Below are 27500 nucleotides of genomic sequence, written 5' to 3'. Positions count from 1 at the left end.
ACTGTTTTGGATGGCAACATTCAGATGCTCATGACAGTTGTTCTTGAATGTTGGCTTGATAGTCTGGATGAGGTTTCAGCAGAGGTGGAGCCGTATTTTCAGTTTAGAGATGAAATCACAGCCCAATATAGAAGATGGTCTCCTGTTCAATGGCGAGCACCTCATTGTGCCTTCCAATATCAGGAAAGAAATGATTGAAATGTGCAACACGTTTAAGCCAGATCCATCCAGACCTTGGCAAAAAGTTGGCACAGACTTGTTCCTGTTTAATGTGGGCGTCAATATCTGATTACGGTTGATTATTACTCTTCTTTTCTTTGAGGTGGATAAGTTGGACAAGACAGATTCAGCAACTGTTATTGAGAAGTTGAAAATGCAGTTTCGCCGCCATGGAATTCTGGAGATAATCATTTCTGACAACGATTCGCAGTATGCTTCTGCAGAATTTGCAAGGTTTGCAATTGGCTGGCATTTTGAACACATCACCTCCTCTCCGCTTCATTCACAAAGTAACGGAAAGGTTGAGAATGCAGTTAAAATCTGTGAAGGTAGCATGAAGAAAGCAGTGGACGGACATTTTCACCCATATCTCGCACTATTGGATTATCGTTATACCTCCACGGAAGTTGGTTCATCTCCTGTACAAAGGCTGTTCAGCGGGAGGACATGAAATCTGACAGGTACCTTTGACAGGTAAACAACTAGAGCCCGAGACCTACACCTACAGAATGTGCAACGAACGTTGATTCACTCTAAACAAATGCAGGCGTTCTACTACAACCTGAAGGGTACTGCATTGCCTGAATTGCAACCTGGACAGAAGCCAAATGCATCTACTTGGTCAGAGGCTGTTTGCAAGAAAATGATTGGTCCACGTTCTTACGTTGTCGAGTCGGATGGGTGAACCTACCGACGAAACCGCAGACACCTGATCAGTGCCGCAGTCAGAATCATTTCCAGTAGCGAAAGCAGCAGCTGAAACACACCAGTCAGTGCCGCAAACAGATTCCCTACTGTTAACGAAGCCTGCAGCTGACCCAGTGGAACCTACACAGGTGTGGTGGCGGTTTTGAACACTGTTGAACATTTTGATCGTTTTTTTCATGCCAAAAGAACTGTCCGGAGTGTTTTCTTTTCTTTTTACAAAGGGGAAGATGTTATGATAATCGTCACGTGACCCGGGCAACGTGCGAAGTCTCATGTAGTTTTGAAGGACCGAACGCCGTTAAAGTTGTTTTTGGTTCTGTCTAGAAGTCTTTGCACTCTGCTCGGTGTCCTGCGTAGGTCGTAACAGTAACCATGCATTTTTCGGAGATAATTAAGTTAGTTTTGTTTGGAAAAAGTGGACGCTTTTTTACAAATTGAAACCGGATGATTCTATAAATGTTTTTATCACGAAAACGTGACTACAAAGCCATTTTTGAGCCCGACAGCCCTCCTCTGTAGTTTCTAAAAAGCGCCCTTTATAAATTTTTCAGGGCCCCAAGAATTAATCTCTAGATGCAATTCCCTAGATCCAACCCTGTGAGGTCCAGTCGGTCACTTTTGAACGTGAGTAATGACGGACCGAGAAATTCAAAACTTACATTCAAAGTAAACGGCCTTCGGATAAAGATCAAACTTTAAGCTCAAAAGTGTTGCCAGTCAGGTGTTCAGCAAACACACTTTCAAAATCTGAAGAAAAAAAGGAAGTGATTTTTTTTAAACATAGCACCACTTGAATGTTTTTTATCATCTTATCGGTTTCTGTGTTTCAACATATTAGGCCCGGGAACAAAAAACTGCACTATATACTTGCCGGTACTCCGGCAAGCTCACACCTCTTAGGGCTATAGTCCTGTGTCTTCACCACCACCACAACGATGAACATGCTCAACCCACAACAATTCTGTTTATTATTTACTTTTGTAAAATGAGTCATAAATAATATCCATATACAATAACCAATGCTAATCCTAACCTGACCCTTATTTTTAGGCTTAAATTTAGGTTCCAAAACAAGGTTTTTTTAGTTTATGTCATCAATCAACCGTTGTAAGATCCAACCTGAGATTTTACCTACAACATATATTCATGGAGAGAGGCGATTGTTTCAAAACGCAATTTGGAAACCTTGATTACGTACGCTGATCATATAACGTTCTCCTCAGATTGCGAATTTGATTTAGATTTTAAAATAAAAGAACCTTCTAAAAGGTGCAATTAAAAAACGTCTTCGTACTGAGGTTAATGTTCTGCGCAAAATCCTGTCTTCAAAAAGAGAGTTTTCAAAAGACAACTTGGACTACAGTAGTATAGGAGTTGGTGGTATGAGCGCATTTTTGCAAAAATGCTCTCATACCAATCCAACTCCATACTACTTTACATTTAATGGCTTCCAACTTTTGATCTCATATTCTTGGAAATCTATATGTTTTATATTTCTGCGAATCTATGCCGTGGCGAGGCAGAATGGATCCAACGCAAAATTTATTTTGGAACTATATGTTTTTAACAAACCTAAAATAATATCTCATATAATAGTATAATGAGTTGCCAAGAACTGCATAAAGAACTTGTCAATATGGAAGAAGTGGTCTGCCCATTTTGCAATAAACAAATCTCAAAGCCTACTAAAAAAACAGAACAATGTTGTGATGAACCGTTTATAGTGAATGATAACAATATGCTAGTTTGTAAAAAATGTGGGTTGGTTAATGGCTATAAACCACTTATAGAATTTGTTGATTTTCACTCAAATAAGCATAGATTTCATCGTAAAAGTGTTTACCAAAGAAAATATCATATCAAAAACATTATCAATAACATTGCCATTAAAAATGGTTTCCAGATTTCTGTAAAAAATATGGATAAAATAATTCGAATTTTTGCGGCTATCGGGGAAGTTTTGAAAGATGTTAACATTGAAAGAAAGCGTATGATTAACATAAATTTCATTTTAAAACAAATATTTAAAATGCTTGATCTTCCTTTTGAAAAGGTCAAGACGAGTAAATCCAAAAAGACACTTCAATCATATGAACGATATTGGAAAGACATCCTGTCATTGGCATCAGACCGAATTAATGAAATAGTTAAGGAATGAATTTGTCATTGTATTTAGCGTAGAACTTGTCAACACTAGGACAAACATCAGTCACAAAATCATCTACATTTTTTAATTCTGTGTGAAACGATGGTTGAAAATCACCGCTTCTCAACATGTCTTTTATTGAATTCAATAGATGTTGATAACTTTGGTATGCATATGTGCAATTTTGTATTTTAAGATCCAGTGATTGGAAATCCATGTAAGACTTGATTAACAAAGCACAAGTGCTAATAGCTACAAGGGCTATACCTCCTGTCACCACAGCCGAAACCAAACCACCTGCTCCAGTTAGAACAGAAATACTATTACCTATCAATTTAAATCTTTTGAACCGTTTTACAGCGTGTTTGTAAGCCCAACACTTTCTATGGTATGCCTTATAATAGCTCTTTAGTTCATCAACCTGATCTTCTGAGAGTTTGTCTGAAATATGGTTCCAGCTAAATATTCTCTTTTTTCGATCTGCCATATATATGGTCTAGATTGTTAATCGTCTGCACAGACAATATAGTATACCACTGACTTGACCACAAAAAGGTGATCTTTTAATCAGTTTAGTTGTGTATTTTTCTGAAATAGCATAAGTGTAACCTCTACCGAGCTTATGGTGGTCATAAAACCTCCCGGAAGCATCATGTAATACACTATGTGAATTTAATATATCAATCCAACCGAAGAGCTTTTCAAGTAACCATGTTAGACAGCCACTACCTGGTCCAAGAAGACCAATTTCACCATCATTGAGTTCAAGAATCTCATTCATAGACATGTCTCTTTTAAAATAGAAACAGTGCAGGTATTGATAAACAAGTGCTGATTTTAATATTTTGTCATTAATGCATGGATGTTTTTCTTTTGCTTCTTGAAAACTATATTCCACAAATCGTAATAAATTGTCGATATACATATATATTGAGTTATATATTTTGAAAATCCACATCACAAATCGAAATGATTTTGAATGAATCTGAACATATTTTTCAATTCATCATCAGACAGAGATTTAGCCCAAACGGCAAAAGCATATAAATCCATTTTACAGAACTTTATAGCAACGCCATTATCATGAACCTGACATCCAATGAATATTTCTTGTGCTGAACCTGTAAGAGTAGCAGAAATTGTTTCTGTTTTAATCGGAGTCACTGTTGAAACACCTCTAAAAAGTTCCATATTTGTCTGATTAACACGGATCGTCCACACCTCGATATTACCTGTGAGATTCGGCAAAGAAAGAACTTCGAGTCTACCATCCGATATTGAACCAAAATCGATATAGACTGTGCCGTCTCCCCATGGTAAATGCACACCGAATCTGATGGCTCCACGCCCCCATTGAAATTGTGATTGGTCAGCTATCGATTCTGTTTTGACAATCAACATTACTGTACATGTGTTACCAGAACTACCCGCTATTTCAGAAACATCAAATGATTTTTTTTCCAAATAGTCATCACTACCATCGAAACGTATGAAAAAACGTTTTTTCAATGAATCCCTCAGAAGAAGAGGCTTTTTTGAATTGGTTTGTTGTGAAAAATCGATATTATTCACAGGATCAATCCATGAACTAACTCTATCATTTGAATCGGCTGTGACTACTGATAAAGCTGGAATTAATGCAATGCTGATTTTGTCTAACACTGGTATACCAGGTAGACTGTTCGAAATAATAAAAGTCGATCTGTCTAACTTCAAATCGAGTTGTTTTTTTATGACAACATGGTTATCTTCCGTAGCAGCCTTAACGACGAGATTTCTGTCAGTTTCTATATGTCCATCATCATTTACTGAAAGTTGAGCTTGAGCTTGATAGGTAAAATCATCATCAGAGTGATAGTCAATGGTGTATTCAATTCTGTCACCATTGTCGTCAAGAAGATGTGTACCATCTAAATTTTTTACATACAATGTCATATACTGTTGCATTATATAATTCAATTAATCAGTAATGTTTTGTAATGTACAATGTAAACATAAGATCTTACGCCATCCCCATCGTCATCATCAAAATTTATTCGTATGTTTGTTATGTTTTCAAAATATCGATTGATATTGACAGTAAGTATTTTGCTTGTTGAAAAATCTATGTCATAAAATACACTAGCGTCTCCATAAAAAGTTATATCGTGATTCGACTCTGATGGATAATTTTTTTTAGCATAAATTTTTATTTTATCAATATAAATTTTAGTAAATGTTAGAGGTACTGTTCTAGAAATATTGAAATCACAACCCAGTGATGATTCTGAAGTGGTTCCATAGGCGTAAGACGGTAATATCTTATCAAATAACCCTAAAATTTTATTACCATTCATATTGATTGGTACATGCATTTGAAATTGATTATTTACAACTTGATAAGCCAATTCGTAATCATAGATAGTAAAATCAAGGTTGTTTTTTGCTTCGCCTTTTATACCGTAAATCAGGACATACAATGGTAAAAGAGTTGGGCTTCTATTGTCATAAGTGGATTGAACAGTTACATATAACCGTCTTTCGATAGTTGGTGAAGAACCATCTGGTGATAAGTTCATGATAAAGCGATAATATTTATAATCTGTGTTGGTTTTGACTGTAGTGGTTCTATCGGTGTTCATGTTTCTTTTTTCAAAAGTAACCTGAAATGAATTAAACTCCACATCAAAACCAGTTTTTTGGAAATATATTTCTAAACACACAGTATATTTATCGCTATAATTGTCACGTATTAGTTTGAATAGATTAAAATCGAATCGTCCTTTGAACAGACTGGAACCATCTGTTGCCTTTTGAACCTTGAATGAAAATGCTTTTTTGTTGTTTTTATGTGGTGAGTCATTATAGTCGATTAAATTGGCATCCTGTATTCCATAATCTTCTGTAAATTCTCCATCATCCATAGCATATTTCAGCACATTTTTTCTGTTTGTGTGAGTAGTTATGTGACTCTTCACTATTTCGTCGTCTACATATTTCTTATTTTTTTCTATTTGTTCGTCTGTATATTTATTGTTTTCGGTACTTATAGTCGAAAAAGCGTCATTTACTTGCTTCAAAGTTATGGCATCTTGATTATGTGTGGCGTTTCCGAGATTTATTATTCGTTGATTGTTCATGTCTAGAACAGAAGTCATTACACCGCTTCCATCCAATTTCAATGTTTTTCCAACCTCGGAATCGACATAAGCTTTGTTAGTCACATCTCTAGCACCGGTTGGTTGTCCGCAATTTATTATTTTGTTCAAAGACATATCCAAATTTCCAGTCATTTTAGAGGATCCGTCTAAACGAAGTGAATCTAAAAATAATCGATCAACGTAACCTTTTCCTGTGGCATCATTTACACCTGTCGGATCAGCAAGATTGATGATCTTGTTGTTGTTTATATTCAAATTTCCAGTCATTGCTTGCGTACCATCTCGCAACACAACCTGATTTGTATTGGGTTTGGTTGATAAACCAGTTTGTAATTGGTGTTTTGTAACAGCGTCAGAATTGCCAGTGCCTTCAGCAAGATTGCTGATTTTATTATTTCCAAAGTCAAAATTGCCAGTTACGGAAATACTTCCATCTTTTTTCAAATAATTAGCCAGCTCCGTTTTGTCAGCTTTAAAATTAAAAGAGCTGTCAACGTAAAATTTATTAGAAGCATCTGAATGTAGTATCGGGTCTTTCACTCCGAGGATTCTTTGATTTTTCATGTCAATCGGATTTTGGGCTTCTATCTTTCCATCATTTGTATTTAAATCAAAATAAAAGTTATGCATATGCGCACTACTGACAGCGTCACTCTGACCATGTCTAGCAGGAGCGATATTTTCAACCCGTCTGTTATCCATATTGAGGGCTCCATTCATTGCATTGCTTCCGTCCAATTTTAATGTCTTAGAAACTTCCGAATCAACATACCTCTTAGTAGTTGCATCGTCATTCGTTTGAGGTGAATCTAAATTTCTCAGTTTTTTATTCTGCATATCATAATCACCGTCATCTGTTAGTTTAAAACCAACACCAGGCAATCCTTTCACTATTTCAATGACTTTTTCATGTGAATAAGTGTCTTCAGGTAATTTACCATTTGAGTAACTCATATACAATTGATTTATATTGTTTCATCAAAATTCTTCTTTACTTGTCTCTCAGGTTTGTCAATATATATGAAACTGAAAGGGTCTCTAGTTGCTTTCTCGTATAATTGTTTTGAGACATTGTTTTCACGACATATGAGACTTTTTTCATTAGTACTCGGAAAATCATAAATGGCAAAATGTGAGCAGTTTAATCTAATATCTTTTGGTGTCTTATAGTAGCTTTGACTCAAATATATGGCACAGCAGTTTTTATGTCTCCCCTGTATAAAATAGTCAACTAATGGTTTTTGGTTTTTATCACATACGAAATCGTCGAATATCACAATTTTTTGATTGTCACCATTGAGATTTTTTACAGGAATTATTTTATCATTGCTTGCTTCAATGATATCATAACCAGCTTCTTCACTCCATGGTTCGAACTCTTTCATGAGATTCCGATACTTTGACTGCTCTAAGTTTTTTGCATAAAGGTATATTTTATCAAAATACAACAGATTGTGAATCATATGCATCAGTGTGTTTGTTTTTCCCGAACCAGAAGGTCCACAAATGAGCATGCGGAAGCATCGATCAGGCATAAAATCATGTAGTTGTGTGAAGTTTGTGACAACATCGTCGCCAGTATCATAATTAGGTATCTTCATTTTTATATCATATGGGTATATTGTTTCGATAATATGGTGTTTAACATGGTGTTCAACATGGTGTTCAACATAGTGTAAAACGTTATTTTTTATATATGAATTTCCATTTTTATGTAAAGTAATAATATAACAAAAATGAGTTTACTTAAGTGGAAAGAACTCGCAAAGAGTAAATCTGAATTAGGGGATAAGATCAATTATGTCCATAATGCAATTACAAAGCATGATATTGATCAGAAGACCAGTCAACAGGGATTTTCAAAAGTATTCCAACCAATTACAAGTAAATTAGATGATGTTATTGATAGTAATCAGGCTTTAAGGTTGCCAAGGAAAAAACGACCACTGAAGAAAGGAGAAGTTCCTGATTACGGCATTGATATAGAGGATGAAGTTCCAGATATGAATCTTGGTGATCTATTTGAACAACCTGTTTTGCCACAGCAAGAAAAACAACTGGTGCCAAAACCACCAACATATGAAGAGTCTTTACAAGATCTTCTGGAAGGAAAAAAAGAGATGTATGTTGATCCTAAGTACTTTCCTGAAGAACCAGAATTACCACCAGAGTATGATGACGACGATGAGATAGATTATGGAATGGATGAAGAAGATATGGAAAATGAGATATTAGGTGATCTTGGTATACCAAATTATGATTCTGTTGAAAAGGTAATAAATCAACAAGAAATGACTGAACGAAAAAACAAAAAATATCTCAATAAGATCGTCAATGCGGCTAAATTTAAAAGAAATCAATTGAAAGCCTACAAAGGAAACGTTACAAAGCAATACAAAAGTGGGAATATAACGGAAGCTGATAGGCAAGAGGAAAACAAAAGAGTGGATCGCGCTATGAAAACTCTAAATGAATACATAAAACATTATCAAAACAAAATGAAAACAATGGAAGGTTATGGTAGGAAAAAACAAAAAGGTGGCAATGTGATATTTTTTAACAAACCGAAAGAACTCATAAAAAAATTGGATTTGATCATTGGTGAGATATTGGTTGGCAATACAAGCATTGACATGCGAAATATGGGTGTTTCTATATTGGACACATTATTGAAAATGACAACAATTAACAAATCACAATATGGTAAATTATACAAACAATATTTCAAAATTTAATGTAACCTAATCACATAATGGAACGAGAGATAGTTTTATCATCTTACAGTGTGAAAAATCAAGGGAACAATAAACCAGAAGATTTTGCAACAAATTTCACCAGACCTGTAACTCTAGACAATAATAAGCAATACGTTATCGGTCTTAACAGAGTCATTAACATGTCATTCACTTGGTTCAATGTCAATGCTGGGTACAAAAATCAATTAATCAAATACAGCTCCGATAATGGTTCAACTTTTAAGGACATTACCTTTCCAGCTGGGGTATGGAATTATACGGACTTTGACAGACATATTAAAAATGTGACGAAAACTGGTGATACGTATCCGATGACTCTTGAATTCAACGAAACAACATTCAGAGTCACGGTTACATTAGCTGCAAATTACCAACTTGATTTAAGAGCAAGTAATTTTAATGAACTGATCGGTTTCGACAAAAAGATATTAGCAAGTGGAACGCATATTGGACCAAGAGTGCCAAATCTCAGTCAAGACACAGACGTACTCAATATTCATTGCGATTTGGTAAACGAAAGTTTAGTTGACGGCGAAGAAACAGACATTATTTATTCATTCTCAACTAGTGTACTAAAACCAAGTTACTCCTTCACCCTCGAACCACAAAGAGTTACACTTAATCCTGTGAACAAAACTACAATTTCATCAATCAGAATCATGATAACAGATGGAAAAAGAAGATTAGTGGATCTAAATGGAGCGGATACGTCTTTTTCGCTGATTTTAAAAAGTATCTAATGTAACAGTATAATGAAACCGTATGAATTTAAGAGGTTTTACCATCCAAAACTTGGTAAATTTGTATTTCAACACAAAGGGTCTGGGCTTATCTTAGACAACATTTTCAAACCGTTAAAGAGTGTGGCATCATCTGTTTTCAAGAAATTCGCCAAGCCATTAGCCAAGAAGGCATTAGAATCAGGGGTTTCCCATGCAGGTGATAAAATTGGCAAGACGGTGGCAGAAAAGTCAGGAGACCTAATAATGAAAAAATTAGCAAATTTGAGAAAAGGAGCCACAACACCAACACAAAAAGCAATTGTTCCATCCTTGCCCATTGAACAGAAACAGCAAGATGAAAGCGCTGACATGATACTAAATAGATTGATATCCGGATCTGGAAGAAGGCGTAGATTTTTCAAATAAATAACATGACAGCAAAATTATATAATACAATAGTATAAATGGCTTTTAGAACAAGTGAATTATTGCAAAGAAATGAGTTGGTGCGTTTCCAACTTGATGATGTAATTAGAGCCCCTGGAAATAATCAACATCAAGAAAAGAACGGTTATAGATTCACCATCAACGACCGGAGTTCTTTCTATGATTGGTACAATGCTTATTTCGAGGTTCAATTCCAGTTACAAAAAATAGCAGATGGAGCTGGTTATGCAGCAGCCGATAGAATAACGGTGATAAACGGATCTCATTCATTGATTGCACATATGATGATTAAAAGTGCTGGGAAAATTGTTTATGATACTGACAATCTACATAAGGTCACTTTTGTGAAGAATCTGTTGGAATATTCTGATGATTACAGCAGATCAGTCGGTAAAAACAGTTTTTGGTATTTAGACACAAATGATACGACAGCCAATACTAATTCAGGATATGAATCGAGAAGAGTGCTTACACAAGCTGCCAACGATGATGGAACGGGAGGAGCAAAAGATGTGAATTTGATCATACCTCTCAATCGTTACAGTTTTTTTGAAGAGTTGCAGGATAAAATGTTGGTTCCTATGCAGTTACAATTCAATTTGAATCTCCAGAACGACAATGAACTCATCAATAGGGCAGCAGCAGCAGATGCCGGAAGAGTAGTGATTAACAGATTTCTACTATGGGTTCCAAAATTAACACCAAAAGACAGTATGTACGACAAATTTGTAAGCTCTTTCATGAAAGAACACAAATGGACATATCAGCGTGAACTATATGCAGTGTCAGCACCTGCTAGAGTCAGTGGTTTTTTTCAGATTTCTTCCAGCATTGACAATGTCAAAGCAATTTTTGTTTATCTACAACGGGCTAAAACCAGAGTTGCAACTCAAAATCCATATATACTTGATACCTTCAAACTAAATGCAGCAGACGCAAACAGTTATTTAACAACATGCAGACTCGAATATGGCAATGGTGTTTTCTACCCAGAAACAGAATATGACAGTGAAAGCAAAGTGAGAATATTCAATGATCTCATGTCTTATGCAATGCGAAAAAATGATTACAACACCGGAACCCAGTTGAATCTTGCCAATTATAACAGCCTGTATTCACTGATCTATTTTGATCTCTCATATCAAGCAGAGAAAGTAACAAGAGACCCTAAACAGTTGATTTTCAGGTATAAAATAAGTGCCAATAGTGCAGCAGATTTCAATGTCCATGCAGTTGTATTGTACGAAGAGTCGGTTGTTATTGACAAGGTGGGTAATGAATTGGTTATAGTTTAATCCCATGAATGACACATATTTATTTGTATATTTTTGTGACTGGAATTATGTAACATATATTATATGACTGAACTTCATCAAATAAACGTAAGACTGTCAGATAATCAAAAAAAGAATCTGAGTAATGCTTACCATAAAAGGGAAACAATTGTTCTAAGACTGACAAATGATTCTCTTAATGGAAACGACACTCTTTATGTTCCAGCAATGGTGAAAAAACGATTGCAAAAAAATCGACAATTGAACAAAGGAATGGACATTAAGCTTGCCAAGACCAATATCAGAAAACAAGTAGGCGGAAGTCTTTTGAGCACCGTATTGTCACTTGGTATGAGAGCTCTTCCAGCAATTGGTAAAACCCTTGGGTTGAGTGCTCTTGGTGGTTTAGCAGAAGCCGGAGCTAAAAAATTGTTAGGATCTGGTCAAAAAGGTGGTGCTATGCCATTACCCATGATGATACCTTTCAATGCAATCAATCAACTGATGCCATATCTGAATATGTTTACAACCAAACAGCAAAGAGACATAATGAATGCGGCTCAAACAGGATCTGGCGTTAAAATAACACCGACTAAAACACAATCAGGTGGATTTCTAGGAACTCTGTTGGCTAGCATTGGAATTCCTTTGGCTTTAAATCTTGTCAAAAAGCTAACGGGAAGAGGAGCACCTAGGGTAGGTGGACCACCTTCGTCGAAAAAGGATGGTACAGGTGCACCTAGAATGGGAATGCCCCCTCCATTTTATAGTTATCCGCCATATGTGACTGGTAATGGTAGAAAAAAAAAAACATCCTCAACCAAAAAAGGAAAAGGGTTACTATTGGGAAAAAACAGTCCATTCAATGGCATACCCATTTTGGGGGCAATATTGTAAAACCAAAATTTCACAAAAACATACCTATGTCCAATCACGATCTGAAAAAATGGTGTAAATATTTAAACATACCAATCAATGATGTACTGTCAAGAGATGAAAAAGTTCCACATAACCATAAACAGGCGTTATTTATTTACAATCTGGAACCAGCTTATATGTCAGGATCTCACTGGGTAGCCACTTATGTTAAGGATAATGCAATCAATTATTTTGATTCGTTTGGTATGCCACCTTTTCAAGAGATTGTAAATCATGCCAAAAAGAAAAATCTGACTTTGTTACATCAAAACAATCAGATACAAAACATACAAACAACAACTTGTGGGTATTTCTGTTTATACTTTCTGAATGAAATGAATAAGGGTAATTCGTATTACGATTTATTACAAGTGTTCGACATAAATGATACAATGAAAAATGAGAGATTTATCCAACATTATTTCAGAAATATCTAACTTATATATATTATGAAATCATATTGTGTAAAACAAAAGAAAGTGACCGAATGTGTTGAACCTTCAGGTTACAAAACAGCCAAAAATGGTAGACTAATGTTCTTTTGCACTTGTGCTGAATGCGGCATTAAAAAGACCAAATTTGTTAAACAACAGGGAAACTAAACAGCCCGTTGGGAGCGGGCTTACTCAGTGATATTGCTAATACTGGAACAGAATTATTTTTAACTAAAGGAGTACCTTATCTTGGCAAAAAAGCCGTTGAAATGGGTAGATATTATGGTTCCGAATTAATGAGAGATCCAAAGTTGCAGAAAAAAGCAATCGATTATGGTTTGAGAAAAATGAATCCTCTACTTCATAAAGTCGGATCTGAAGCTCTCAATCAATTGTCGACAAAAATAAGACCAAATAAAAAATACACAACAAACAGAAAAGATCTTGATGGCGGTGCTGTTGACATTCACAAAGCTATTGGTAAATTACCGAAACCAAAAGGCGGATGGACATTACCTGGGCATCATTACACCGGACCATATAATGATTTAAAAAATCAACTGAAGTATGACCCAAAAACTGGTCAAATATTGGAAATATATGATATGCCCACTGGAAAAACTGATGCAATAGCAATGCAACACGATGTTGATTATTCCGTCTGCAAGGATGATAGGAAATGTAAAAACAAAGCAGATAGGAAAATGGTTCAAGCTTTAGACAACGTACCGTATAATGAAAGACAATGGGGGCATTGGTTGGCAAGAAATGTTATCAATACAAAGCAGAAACTAGGTCTTGGAGTTTCAAAAAACGGAAAAAGCCGTCGGGTAACTGGCAAGAAAAATTAGCAGATGAATTACATGCATCCATAAGACGCAACTTTACTCGGCGGCGTGTAATCGTAAATCATATTGACGAAATATGGGCAAGTGATCTAGTTGAAATGCAACAGTTTAGCAAATGGAATAAAGGTTATCGGTATCTTCTCATGGTTATTGATGTTTTCAGCAAATACGGTTGGATTGTCCCATTGAAGGATAAGAAAGGTGAATCCGTTACTGAAGCATTCAAAACAATATTCAAGGAAGGCAGAAGACCACAATATTTATGGGTTGATAAGGGAAAGGAGTTCTATAACAAACACTTGAAGGACTTGTTAGACAAAAATGGGATACATATGTACTCCACTGAAAATGAAGAGAAATCCTCAGTGGTCGAAAGATGGAATAGAACAATCAAGTCCAAAATGTGGAAGCAGTTCACAGTTCAAGGTAATACAATGTATCTCGATATGCTACCCAAACTAGTGAAACAGTACAACAACACAAAACATTCAAGCATAAAGATGACACCTGCAGAAGCATCTAATAAGAGGAATGAAGGTATAGTTTACTTCAATCTATATGGTGATATGGAGCCATTAAAACAGAAACCTAAATTCAAAACAGGTGACCAGGTTCTAATATCCAAGTATAAACGGAATGTGTTCGATAAAGGATATACTCCAAACTGGACCGAAGAAGTGTTTACAGTTGATAAGATCCAATACACTAATCCAATAACATACAAACTAAAAGATCTCAGAGGTGAAGAGATACAAGGCAGTTTTTATGAACCTGAATTATTAAAAGCAAAGCAGGATATTTTCCGTATTGACAAAGTGATCAGAAGAGACTACAAAAAGAAACAAGCTTTGGTAAAATGGAAGGGATACAGTGATGAATTCAACAGTTGGATACCATTGAAAGACATTGAAAACATATGAATTGTGGTCGAACAAACGCGCATAAAGACTTATAAAAAAATAAAAATATATACTTATATTATATGGACAAGTTTGAAAATGAAGAAAAGTTTGGTTTCTATTATGAGAGCGATCAAGACTCTGGTTCAGATTCCGATTGGACGCCATCGCAAGAAAGTATATCTGAAGAAAGCTGCTCAAGTTCGCAAGAATCTGAGTCGTCACAAGACAGTGATGAATCTGTGTAAGTAATAATTATATGACCTTCAAAGGAAGCCAAATAATAGAAACCATGGTTGTCAGAAAAGTAGTCACAGAAATGATTTGTGACGTGATAGTGAATAACGCGGCTTACATGCATTACGTGCGAACAAAAGGGATGCCATTGTTGTATCGTGCATTGAAAACAAAAGGACCGGAAAGAGAAATCAAGAGAATGTTTCATAACATGGATGCCAAAATGGATTTTTTGTTCAGAGAGTTTCAAAGATACAACAATTTTTGAAGCCATTAAAATTGTTGCAAGGATGAAGTGAAAAACTAATATATCCTATTGTATATGAACCCAAAATCATTATTCAATGCTTTAATGTCCCATGTAATTCGTGATCCTTCGTTGAAAGTCTTTTTGGAAGATTTGATTTATTCCGATGTGTTGTCTGTCATTCATCCACCCGTTAAATTGAAATTGGTGCATTTCAATAAAAAATTAATGGTCATGGTAACAGATGGAAAAAAAATCTTTGTAATGGATCCCGATGACATAAACGACGACATGTTGCAACAGATAAAACAAGCTTTCAGCAAATACAAACCAAATGAATCTGAAGATGAATCTGAAGATGATTCTGAAGATGATTCTGATTAAAACCATATAAAAGAATAATGTCTCTGTATATAATATGGAAACTTTAAAACGAGGTCCAAAGAAACAATTCACTGACAAAGAGATTCAAGAGAAAAAAAACAAATATGGTCGTGAGACAGAATGGTATTGTGTGATATGCAACAATGGAAAGAATTATGCCATGAGAGGAAAACATCAGCATCAAAAGTGAGAAACACAAACTGCATTTGAAAATTCATGAATTGGAAAATATATAGTTTGTCAAATTTTTACAGTTAAAATCAATCGTACCAGATTGGTTTCAACCAAAAATCCATAAAGTATTTAAAAGAATGTCGATTGTTATATAAGATAGAGAATGAAAAATAATATCTCAAGTAATATTATGAATCATTATGACCTAGAAAATCTTAGCAAACAAGAATTGTTGAATATAATAAAAAAATTATTGAATAAAAACGAACCAGCAACCAAGATCCGGAGGCCTATCCCAACTCCTCGAAAAAGTGTTCGGCAAATGGTGCAAAACTATGAAGAAAATATAATTCTTCCCCCGCCAGAGTTCCGAGATGGATACAAACCGGTGGCTGCGGTAAGAACCAAACAACCTGTGGCCGCGGTAAGAACAAAAATACCGGTTGCCGCTCCAAGAACCAAAAAACAACCCGTTCCATCACCAAGGACCATAATACAAGAAACGAACAAAGCTTTAAAAGGTTTCACAAAGTCTTATGAAATCAACATAAAAAACAGCAAAGACCCACTTATGCAACTGCAAAATACAAGAAAGGCTGTTGCCATACATATCAAAAAAATATTGAAATCAATGAAAGGTCTAAAGTTTGTTGAAACACTGAGGGTCACATTTGAAAAACAACTAGGGCGAAAAGAAAAAATCATCAAAACGGCTTATTTTAACAGTCAACCACAAACAATAACAAATGACACACAAATCGAACTGGCTTTGTCTTTGTTGAAACAAGTCATACTAAACAAGATTGCAGTTTGGATTTCAGAGGGATCTGGTTGGACTGTTCAATCTGTTGACAATCATTATCTCAATGTAGTGAAATATGAACCAATGAAAGGATCTTCTTATATAAAACTACCAAATAAACTCAAACACAGTGCAAAAGGATTGATTAATATGAAAAATGAGGATAATGAATGCTTCAGGTGGTGCCACATAAGACATCTTAATCCCCAAGACAAAGATCCTCAAAGAATAAAAAAATCAGATAAAGCATTCATTGAAAATTTGAATTATTCAGGAATTGAATTTCCAGTGACTACCAAACAGTACAACAAAATAGAAAAGCAGAATGAAATTAACATCAATGTTTTCGGTTATGAAAACAAACAAAAATATCTCATTTATGTGTCAAAAGAAAAGTATGAAGATTGCATGAATCTGCTTCTTATAACAGAAAATGAAAACAAGCACTATGTATTAATCAAAGATTTCAACAAGTTCATGTATGATATAACAAAGCATGAAAAGAGAAAACATTTTTGCATGTATTGTCTTCAGCATTTCACTTCTGAAAGAGTGTTGAATAATCATAAAGAAAACTGTATCCAATTAAATGGAGCACAAGCAATTAAAATGCCAACAAAAGATGATAACATACTAAAATTCAATAATTTCCATAAACAACTACCAGTTCCATTTGTAATATATGCAGATTTCGAAGCCATAACTGAAAAAATACATGGATGCCAACCCAATGATGATAAATCATACACTGAGGCTTATCAGAGACACACAGACTGTGGTTATGGATATAAGGTTGTGTGTTGTTATGATGATAAATACACAAAACCAGTACAAATTTATAGAGGTGAAAAAGCTGTTTACAAATTTATGGAAGCCATGCTGGATGAAGTCAAATACTGCAAGAAGATTATGAAAAAACATTTCAATAAACCATTGAGAATGACTGAAGATGATGAAAAAGAATTTCAAAAAGCTGATAAATGTCATATCTGCAACAAAAAATACAATGAAAATGATGTGAGAGTCAGAGACCATTGCCATATCACAGGTAAATACAGAGGATCAGCTCACCAAGATTGCAATCTTAACTTTCGAATAACTGAGAAAATACCAGTCATATTTCACAATCTCCGTGGGTATGACAGTCATTTTATAATGCAAGAGATCGGTGAAATAGTGAAAAAGCATACATACGCGAATAAGAAAGGCGAAAAGTGTCAAATGAATATAAATGCAATTCCTAATAACATGGAAAAGTATATGGCTTTCATGCTTGGTAATCATCTGACCTTTATTGATAGTTTTCAATTTATGAGCTCAAGTCTTGACAAACTGGTGAGCAACCTACCAAAAGAAGCATTAATATATACTTCTCGAAAATTCAAAGGTAAAGAGCGTGATTTAATGTCTCAAAAAGGAGTATATCCATACGACTTCATGGATAGCTTTGATAAATTCAATGAAAAGCTACCACCAAAAGAAGAATTTTACAGTATATTAAATGATGAGGATATAACAGATGATCAATACAAACATGCTAAAAATGTATGGAACACTTTCAATCTGAAAAATATGGGCGAGTACCATGACTTATATCTTAAATCCGACATACTTCTGTTAGCAGATGTATTCGAAAACTTTCGAAAGACCTGTCTGCAATACTACAAACTAGACCCCTGTCATTATTTCACGTCTCCAGGGCTTTCCTGGGATGCTATGTTAAAGATGACTGACATTAAATTGGAGCTTATGACTGACATTGATATGTTTCAATTCATCGAAAAGGGCATGCGTGGTGGAATAAGTTACATTGCCAACCGGTATGGAAAAGCAAACAATAACTACATGAAAACATATGATGAGAAGGCGCCCTCAAAGTATATCATGTATCTTGATGCTAACAATCTGTATGGATGGGCTATGTCACAATACCTACCAACTGGTGGATTCAGATGGATGACAGAAAAGCAAATCAACAACATAAATTTGTCTAAATACAGCGAGAACAGCAAAAAAGGATCAATATTAGAAGTAGACCTAGCATATCCAAAAGAACTACATGATTTGCATAATGACTACCCACTAGCACCTGAAAAGGTAAAAGTCAACAAAGACATGCTTTCTAATTATTGCCAAGAAATAGCCGATAAATTTAATGTATCAACTGGTTTAGTTCATAAACTGATACCTACATTAAGCAATAAAGAAAAATACGTACTCCATTACAGAAACCTTCAATTATACACAGATCTTGGTTTAAAAATAACTAAAGTCCATCGAGTGTTGGAGTTCAATCAGTCACCATGGTTGAAAGAATACATTGATTTCAACACACAGAAGAGAACCAATGCCAAAAATGCTTTTGAGAAAGACTTCTTCAAGCTTATGAATAACAGTGTATTTGGAAAAACAATGGAAAACATTAGAAAGCGAGTAGATGTCAGATTGGTAACTGATGAAAAAAAACTGTCAAAAATGGCTGCTAAACCAACATATGTCAGTAGCAAGATCTTTAATGAAAATCTAGTGGCAGTGCATAAAATCAAAGAAACACTAACCCTAAACAGGCCGGCATATGTGGGTATGTGTATCCTAGATCTTAGTAAGACACTAATGTATGATTTCCACTACAATTACATCAAACAAAAATACGGCAGCAGAGCGAAATTATTATTCACAGACACAGACAGCTTGACCTATGAAATTGAAACTAATGATGCGTATCAAGACTTTTGGAATGATAAAGATAAATTCGACAACAGTGACTATCCAGAAGACAGTCCATATTTCAACAAAGAGAATAAAAAAGTTATAGGCAAATTTAAAGACGAAGTATCAGGAGTTCCAATTCGTGAATTCATCGGATTGAGATCAAAAATGCATTCATACATGAAAGACAATGACAAAGGCGGAAAGACAGCAAAGGGAATCAAGAAAAATATTATTAAGAAGAACATCACTCATAAAAATTATAAAAACGTACTGTTTAATAACAAGCAAATGCATCACACCATGAAAACGATCAGAAGCAACTTGCATCAACTTGGAAGCTATGAGCTTAATAAAGTATCATTGTCCTGCTTCGATGATAAGCGGTATATTCACAATAATGGTGTGACAAGTTATGCATACGGTCACTACAAAATTAACAACTGAAAGTCAAACAAATCAAATTTCTTCATTTTTATCACATGTAGAGGCTGATGTTGTTGCTTTAGTTTGTGGTTGTTGTACTGATTTGTATCTACTGTATGGACTTTGAGTAACTCGGTCACTTCGACGTTTAGTCTTTAGTTGAAGCTTCAGTTCATTGATGTTCTTCTTGGTTTGAATAATTTCGGCAAAAGATCTTCTCTTCTTTTCATATGCAATCATCTTTTTGTACTCTTCCAACACTTGAATCTGCAACGTAACAGCTCTTTCTTGTTGTAACACATCAACTTCATCTAAATTCCCAATTGCTTGCGGCATGTTAAAGGAAAACTCCTCATTAGATCCCATAAAACTTTCAATTGTGAAAATAGAATCCTGAATATTCTCAACAAAATTTTCATATCGGCGAGTAGCTTCATCAAAACTCAAAGGCATCTTGAATGTTGTAATTTAAAGACAACCAAGTTTTATCAAAATGCTTGTACTTCTGATATTTTTATCAAAATGCTTGTACTTTTGATAACAAACGAGATACAATTCTGATTGGTTAAAAAAATCATACGATCGTCAAGTGATGACTCATGTTCCTGGGGAAACCCCCTATTGTATGACATTATCGACTTCATGTGTTTCCTAGAAAGTCACGCATTTTAAATAACATATAGATTTGAAAAATAAATTTTGCGTTGGATCCATTCTGCCTCGCCACGGCATAGATTCGCAGAAATATAAAACATATAGATTTCCAAGAATATGAGATCAAAAGTTGGAAGCCATTAAATGTAAAGTAGTATGGAGTTGGATTGGTATGAGAGCATTTTTGCAAAAATGCGCTCATACCACCAACTCCTATACTACTGACTACATATCAGGGCTTTGTTTAGGTTAACAATAACAAAATGACCTTTCCATGTAGCTCAATAACACTAACAACTTCAATTGCATTTCACATACATCATGTGCAAAGCGACTGAAATTTTCTGAACTGTAGCAGTATGCCAATTCCACACTGAACTTGACCGTGCAAAAGAGAGCGCCGAGAAAGTCATGAGAAGAGGCCATTTTCTTAAGTAACACTAACTAGTTCGTGACCTTGACGAATACTTCCAGCAATTAATATGCTTGCTAAAAAGGGACAAAACATCGGATTTGCTATTTACACAATAAGGATGACATACATATATCAAGTGGTTGTACATGTGCATCAAGACTGTTATACATACATCAAAGGTCATATTTACATGTTAAGCAATGCTACACTTACATCAAGATTATCTGATATCTTTACATCAAGATTTTTTAGCAATATATAAATCAAGTTTCCAGATAAATATACATCATGAATAGAGATACTTTCCATCGAGTTGTAAACACATCAAGATGCGTGATAACATACGCAGTATGACTGCTAACGTCAGTGTCTTATAGATCTACATCATTCGTGATATATATATATATATATATATATATATATACATCAAGATTTGTGATATATACATCGAGATTCAAACACTTCTTACATGACAAGAATACCGCTGGATTTAAAGGGTGAGGAGTCGTGTTTCTTCGTGTATCAGGGGAGTGGAAATATGGCGGGAAACCGACCCGCACAGGCGAGTTCGTCTCTTCCAAAGGGCAGCACTAAAAGCAGGAATCCAGAATCCGGAATCCGGAAACCGGCACCCGGAAACCAGAATTACAACAACAACAACATATCCACTGGATAAATCACCACTAGTCCACGGGATAATTCAATAGATATTGCTGGTGTTTATCCGGTGGGTAGCGATATCCACCTTCTGAACAATCGAGGCCTCGTTTCTTGTGCATCTTGATTATCATCTAGTCTTCTGGGTGGAAATCCCCGTCTCAAAGGAGACATCAAGTAAATTGATGATCATACTCGAAATTTGTTTATTATACATGGTCAAGTTTATGTAAAAGTAATAATGTTTGAAATTTATTAAACTGAAACAAAGTTGTGTTTTACCGTCTATCCTTCCTTTGATAATGTTCTATGTATGTCATTCTTCATACTACTTCCTTTTGCTAATTAAACGTATACAATACTAACAAATACTTACAGTAATAACATTACTTACCAAGAATGAAATACTTGTACTTATACTTATGCTATTACATAATACCAACCCCCCCCCCCCCCCCCCACCAAAAAAAAAATCCACATTCCATTAATGACAAACTCAAGCGCAGAGCCGGTTTTAATAAACACACTGATAAAAAATTTAGAATGTTGTCTAAGCACAGGGCCCACTTCTTATTAACTTTGTCCATGCAATTGGTTTTAACACATATAAACTTTTCTGTTTCGTATTTAATTTTAGCCCTTTGTTTAAAGGCGGCTATGTTCTTCTGTAACCCCATATATATAAATGATTTAGCAATAAGCAACAAATAATTCAGTTAAGTTGCATATAGTATTCCAATCATGACATCTTGCAAAATTAGATGGAACAGTTCTTTTGTCATTAATAGATATAGTATTCAAAGTCTTCCAAAAACGTTGTACATGACTACAATAAAAAAGGACATGATAGGGGGTTTTTGGTTCCGATTTACAGAATGAACACTTATCATCTGAGATGTAACTTATCTTACATCACTTTATATTTGTAAATAGTATCGAATTAAAAACTTTGAATTGAAAGATCTTTTTCAAGTGATCTTGTGATGCTTTTTTAAAAGCATCACAAGATCACTTGAAAAAGATCTTTCAAAAAAAAAAAATTAAAAATTTTTTTTCCGTGCAGCAATTTAATGTCCTAAGTACAATAGACTCCGAGGGCTTAATTGGTTCATCGGGCCATTTAATACCAAAGGGTGTTAGCTTATTACTTCTGGAAGAACCGACCCACATTCCCTCAGTTTTAAATGAATTTATCCTAAGTTCTAACTGTTCCTTAAAAACATCCAGGAGAGTAAATAGAGTCCGTGCTGAATTTATATCTGATAGAAATGCTGTCGTATCATCAACGTATTGGAGAAGCTTTGTTTCCTCTTAACTAATTGTTACACCTTTTATCGCTGTATTTTGTCGAATGGCTATAGCAAGAGTTTCCACTACCACGAATAAATACGGGGAGAGGGGATCACCCTGTCTTACACCCTGTTCCAAAGCAAAATAATCCCTTGTAAGGCCATTATTAATAACAAAGCTTTGTATATTTTTGTACAATGTCTTAACCCACCGAATAAAATCTGGACCAAACTGAAATGCCCTTAAATAACTTACAAGATAATTCCACTCTTATGCTCTCAAATGCTTTATGGAAGTCTATAAGTTGGCTAGTGCGCGGCTTTCGGAGCGAGAGGTCCCCGGCTCGATCCTCGGTGACTTAAACGTCTGTTTCGACTTTCCTCTGTAGCTATAGCTGTAAATACCCCTAAACCGGAGCACTGACAGAGGGAGGGGGGTAAAGGGCGCACCTTCGGCTTCCATTGATACCAGCCTCGTAGCTGAAGGAACTATCGACGTTTAATAAAGTTACTTTACCTTTTTACGTTTTTACCTTTATAAAAATCATTAAACCTGGGATGTTTTTTTTAAGAGTATAATCCATTAAATCAAAGATTGAACGCAGAGTTTCACCTATATACCGATGCTTAACATAGCCACTCTGGTTGTGATGAATAATATCTTTATACTAACGGTTAAAACCTTAAAACCTTGGCCATAATTTTTGCATCCAAGTTTACAAGAGAGATTGGTCTCAAATTTTCTAAAAAGGAACGATCTTTTCCTTTCCTTTCAATAAGGGTAATTACTGCTTGTTTCTGTGAACACGACATTTCACCTTTTTCAAAACAATCATTCACACAACTAATGAAAGGCTCTCTAATAACTAGCCAATTTTTTTTGTAAAATTCAACTGGAATTCCGTCATTTCCTGGAGCTTTATTGTTTTGAAAACTTTCCAAAAATTCTGGCACATTCTTCTAAACCTTTTTCTTCGGAGAGTGCGTTAAAGGGGTCAGTCACGATGGAACCACTGATTTTCAATTTCCTCACATGTTTTTTAACATGGTTTCTTTTCTCCAAACTAATTGCTAGCTATTATCACAGCCTCAAAAATAAGAGATTATAAGCGGGTGTTGTAATCGGAAATCGGAAATAGGCTCCGACCGGAAACTAGTGTAACACGAGCGATTTAGTTTTGATTGACACGTGACAGGAGACATATAGAGAGTAGTTACATCTTATATCTCTGCAGAGTTATAGTCGAATTTAAAACTCGAAAATGGTAATGTGGATTTCCTTTACTGATAAAATTATCGTTACATAACACACATCAATGATTCTGAGCAAAAGCGACTTTTATCCAAGGCGATTTGCCTTAAACTTGAAAAAGGGGATGGACAATGTGCGAGCCATGGGATTTTCGCATTTAAGTCCAAGCACCCATTTCAAATAGCGCTGAAAAACAGTTATTAAGTCTGAGCACCTATTTTAAAACGGTTAGCTTTCAATAACTGTGTGACTCGCATGATGACTCGCATGGCTCGCCATGTCAGCTCGCATGGCTCGCAGCCATGGCTCGCATGACTCGTATGGCTCGCATGGCTTGCACATTGTCCTTACTCCTTGAAAAACGTCGGGCCGAATTTTTTTTTTTTCATGATTACCCAAATGCAATCCGTTTCAATCTTGTCCGATGATTTCTGTCCATCAATGTTTCTCCTTCCTTTTGATGCATTTTTCAAACTGTTTTTCAAAAGTTTAAGGTGGTTATTGCATTGTTTCGTTCTACTTTTTGGGCATTTTGGGTGTCATAAAATTACGTCTCTCGGAAGTCCACGGCAGAAAAACCTTTTAACTCATCCCGAACATATCATCAGTTGTCGACCTTGAAGCGCAATATTCATCTGCCTTTCGGCAAAATCTTTAAAACTTGCTTGTTTCCTGACCTATTCAATGCCAGTGGGACGTCTCGAAAGAACTTTTAAGTTAAAACTTCGATAAAGAATGTAAATTTTTCATATTCACTCTGTTCTTTCTCAACCTATAATCGACAGCTTCAGTCGCTCCATCACTTACGAAACACATGCTACCTAGCGCCTTGTACCTTTAAAAGAGGCATTTTTGTACCAAGGCAGGTGAAAAAACAATAAAAATTAATTAAACAAGTTTTAAGTTTCCTTTATTGTAATGTGGACTGCCTTACCTTGATGATGCCATCACCATGTTCAAGTCTTTATCTCCAGAATAACAAGGTCAAATACTTGAGTGTGGGAATTATAGCAGAGCGTACAAGGAGTGGGTACGTTGTTGTAGTTCTCGCGATTTGTGGATAATTCTGGTTTCCAGGTGTCGGTTTCCGGATTCTTGGTAAGTAATGTTATTACTGTAAGTATTGTTAGTATTGTATAAGTTTAATTAGCAAAAGGAAGTAGTATGAAGAATGACATACATAGAACATTATCAAAGGAAGGACAGACGGTAAAACACAACTTTGTTTTAGTTTAATAAATTTCAAACATTTTTACTTTTACATAAACTTGACCATGTATAATAAACAAATTTGGAGTATGATCATTAATTTACTTGATGTCTCCTTTGAGACAGGGATTTCCACTCAGAAGACTAGATGATAATCAAGATGCACAAGAAACGAGGCCTCGATTGTTCAGAAGGTGGATATCGCTATCCACCCGATAAACACCAGCAATATCTATTGAATTATCCCGTGGACTAGTGGTGATTTATCCAGTGGATAAGTTGTTGTTGTAGTTCTCGCGATTTGTGGATAATTCTGGTTTCCGGGTGCCGGTTTCCGTATTCCGGATTCTGGATTTCGGCTTTTAGTGCTGCCCTTTGGAAGCGACGAACTCGCCTGTGCGGGTCGGTTTCCCGCCATATTTTCACTCCCCTGATAGACGAAGAAACACGACCCCTCACTCTTTAAATCAAGCGGTAATCTTGTCGTCATGTAAGAAGTGCTCGAATCTCGCTATATATATCACAAATCTTGATGTATATATATCACAAATGATGTAGATCTATAAGACACTGACGTTAGCACTCATACTGTGTATGTTATCACGCATCTTGATGTGTTTAGAACTCGATGGAAAGTATCTCTATTCACGATGTATATTTATTTGGAAACTTGATGTATATGTTACAGGTAAATTTGAAATTCAGCTGGAAATGATTTCAACCTAGGTAAATTTAATTTTAAACTACAATATTGTAGGTTGAAATTGAAAGTAGGAAACATCAACAAAGAGTTCATCAATTGTTAGCGAGTATATTGTATCGTGTATATTGGTAAGTAAATCGGTGCTGGAAGTAAGGGGATGTGGTTAGCATACGTTTTTCATGAGTTAGTCTGTAAAAATGGTATTTCTAACGATTGAGCCTGCGAATTAGCCAAGCCAAGGACGGCCTATACCGTCCCTCGTTCATGGTCGTTTGGCTCGTCCTAATTCGGAGACATGTTTCGCGTGCGGTGAACCTGGCCACTAGTGTATCTTGTCCTTCAGTGGCCCAGCAGCACACAACACCAAAGTGACTAGAGGACTAGAGGAGTAGTTCTTTCCTCTGTTGATATTAAAGTTAGCAATTCGCCCTTGCAATCGAAACTAGACGGTGTCCTTGATTTAGATCCTAGTTCTTCTTCTTGTGCTGACTGTCTTATACTCGATTCCATTAAAGATTAGGCCCACTTGCGGTCGATTTGACTTGTTCATCGGTGCGCGGCCGTCTCAGAAAGTTTGTCAATTTTTGGCGTACTTCGGAAGTTTCGCACTTCATTTTGAATGTTATTATGCAGGGTTATAAAATTCCCTTTTTTCAACTTCCAACACCTTTTGTCAAGGGCAACACTTCTGCACGTGAGAACAGTGACTTTGTTTCCCATGCTGTCAACGATTTACTTCGCTTGGACTTCATTGAAGAGCTTGCTTGTAAGCCTAATATTATTAACCCGCTTTCAGTCTCGATCCGCAGTTCGGGAAAGCAACGGCTAATTTTGGATCTTTGACATGTCAACCAGTTTATTTACAAGCAGAAGTTTAAATGCGAAGACCTGAGCGTCGCCACACAGATGTTTAGTCGCAATTATTATTTGTTCAAATTTGACCTTAAGTCCGGTTACCACCAAGTTGAAATTTTTCCAGACCACAGAAAATTTCTCGCCTTCTCTTGGGATTTTGGCACGGGTGTTTACAGATATTTTCAATTTTGTGTGCTCCCTTTCTGGCTCTCTTCCGCTCCGTATGTTATCAGTAAGATTTTGAGGCCTTTACAGAAATACAATAATAATAATACAATACATACTTAATTGACCGCTCCCCATAGGGGCTTTTCAGGGCCAATGAAACACAACGAAACGACAGAACAGAACAACAACAACTGTTAAGAATCCCAACTGGCCGGAGGCAAACCAGTTGGCTATTTACAAGTGAAGCTGAGAAGTTGAACCAGGGACTACCAGGATCAAATTCAACGAGTGGTCAGAGCGGGTCTTGAACCCGGGATCTCCGGATCTCAAGGCAAGCGCCCTAACCACTGGGCCACACTACCTCCGTGAGGTAAGAAGAAATCGGTAGGAGAAATCGTGGAGGAGTCAGGGCATCCCTATAGCTATCTTCCTTGACGACGGTTTAGGAGGGGGAATGGATTTTGCTTCCGCTAAAGTTAACAGTTTAGTCGTCTATTCAGATTCGGCATTATCATCTGGTTGGGCGCAATTCTCAAAACGATTGATGGGACACCGCGCACCGGTGGCTCAGTTGGTTGAGCACCGGGCTGTTACGCGGGAGGTCGTGAGTTCAACTCCGGCCGGACCAACACTCTGGGTCTTTAAATAACTAAGGAGAAAGTGGTGCCTTTGTAATTACATCTGCACATGGTTAGACTCCCTAGTCTTCTCGGATAAGGACGATAAGCCGGAGGTCCCGTCTCACAACCCTTCAATGTTCATAATCCCGTGGGACGTAAAAGAACCCGCACACTTGTCCTAAAGATTA

At 35.9% G+C, this 27500-nt stretch overlaps 1 pseudogene; it reads right to left on the bottom strand.

Moving 5' to 3' along the window:
• The window catches only part of LOC138002644 (uncharacterized), a 188063-nt pseudogene that overhangs the window by 126161 nt on the left and 34402 nt on the right, over positions 1-27500 (bottom strand).

Source organism: Montipora foliosa, chromosome 5, assembly GCF_036669935.1.
Source record: "Montipora foliosa isolate CH-2021 chromosome 5, ASM3666993v2, whole genome shotgun sequence".
Lineage (NCBI taxonomy): Eukaryota > Metazoa > Cnidaria > Anthozoa > Scleractinia > Acroporidae > Montipora > Montipora foliosa.
The sequence above is the reverse complement of the archived record's forward strand: the minus strand, read 5'-3'. Positions and strand labels throughout refer to the sequence as shown.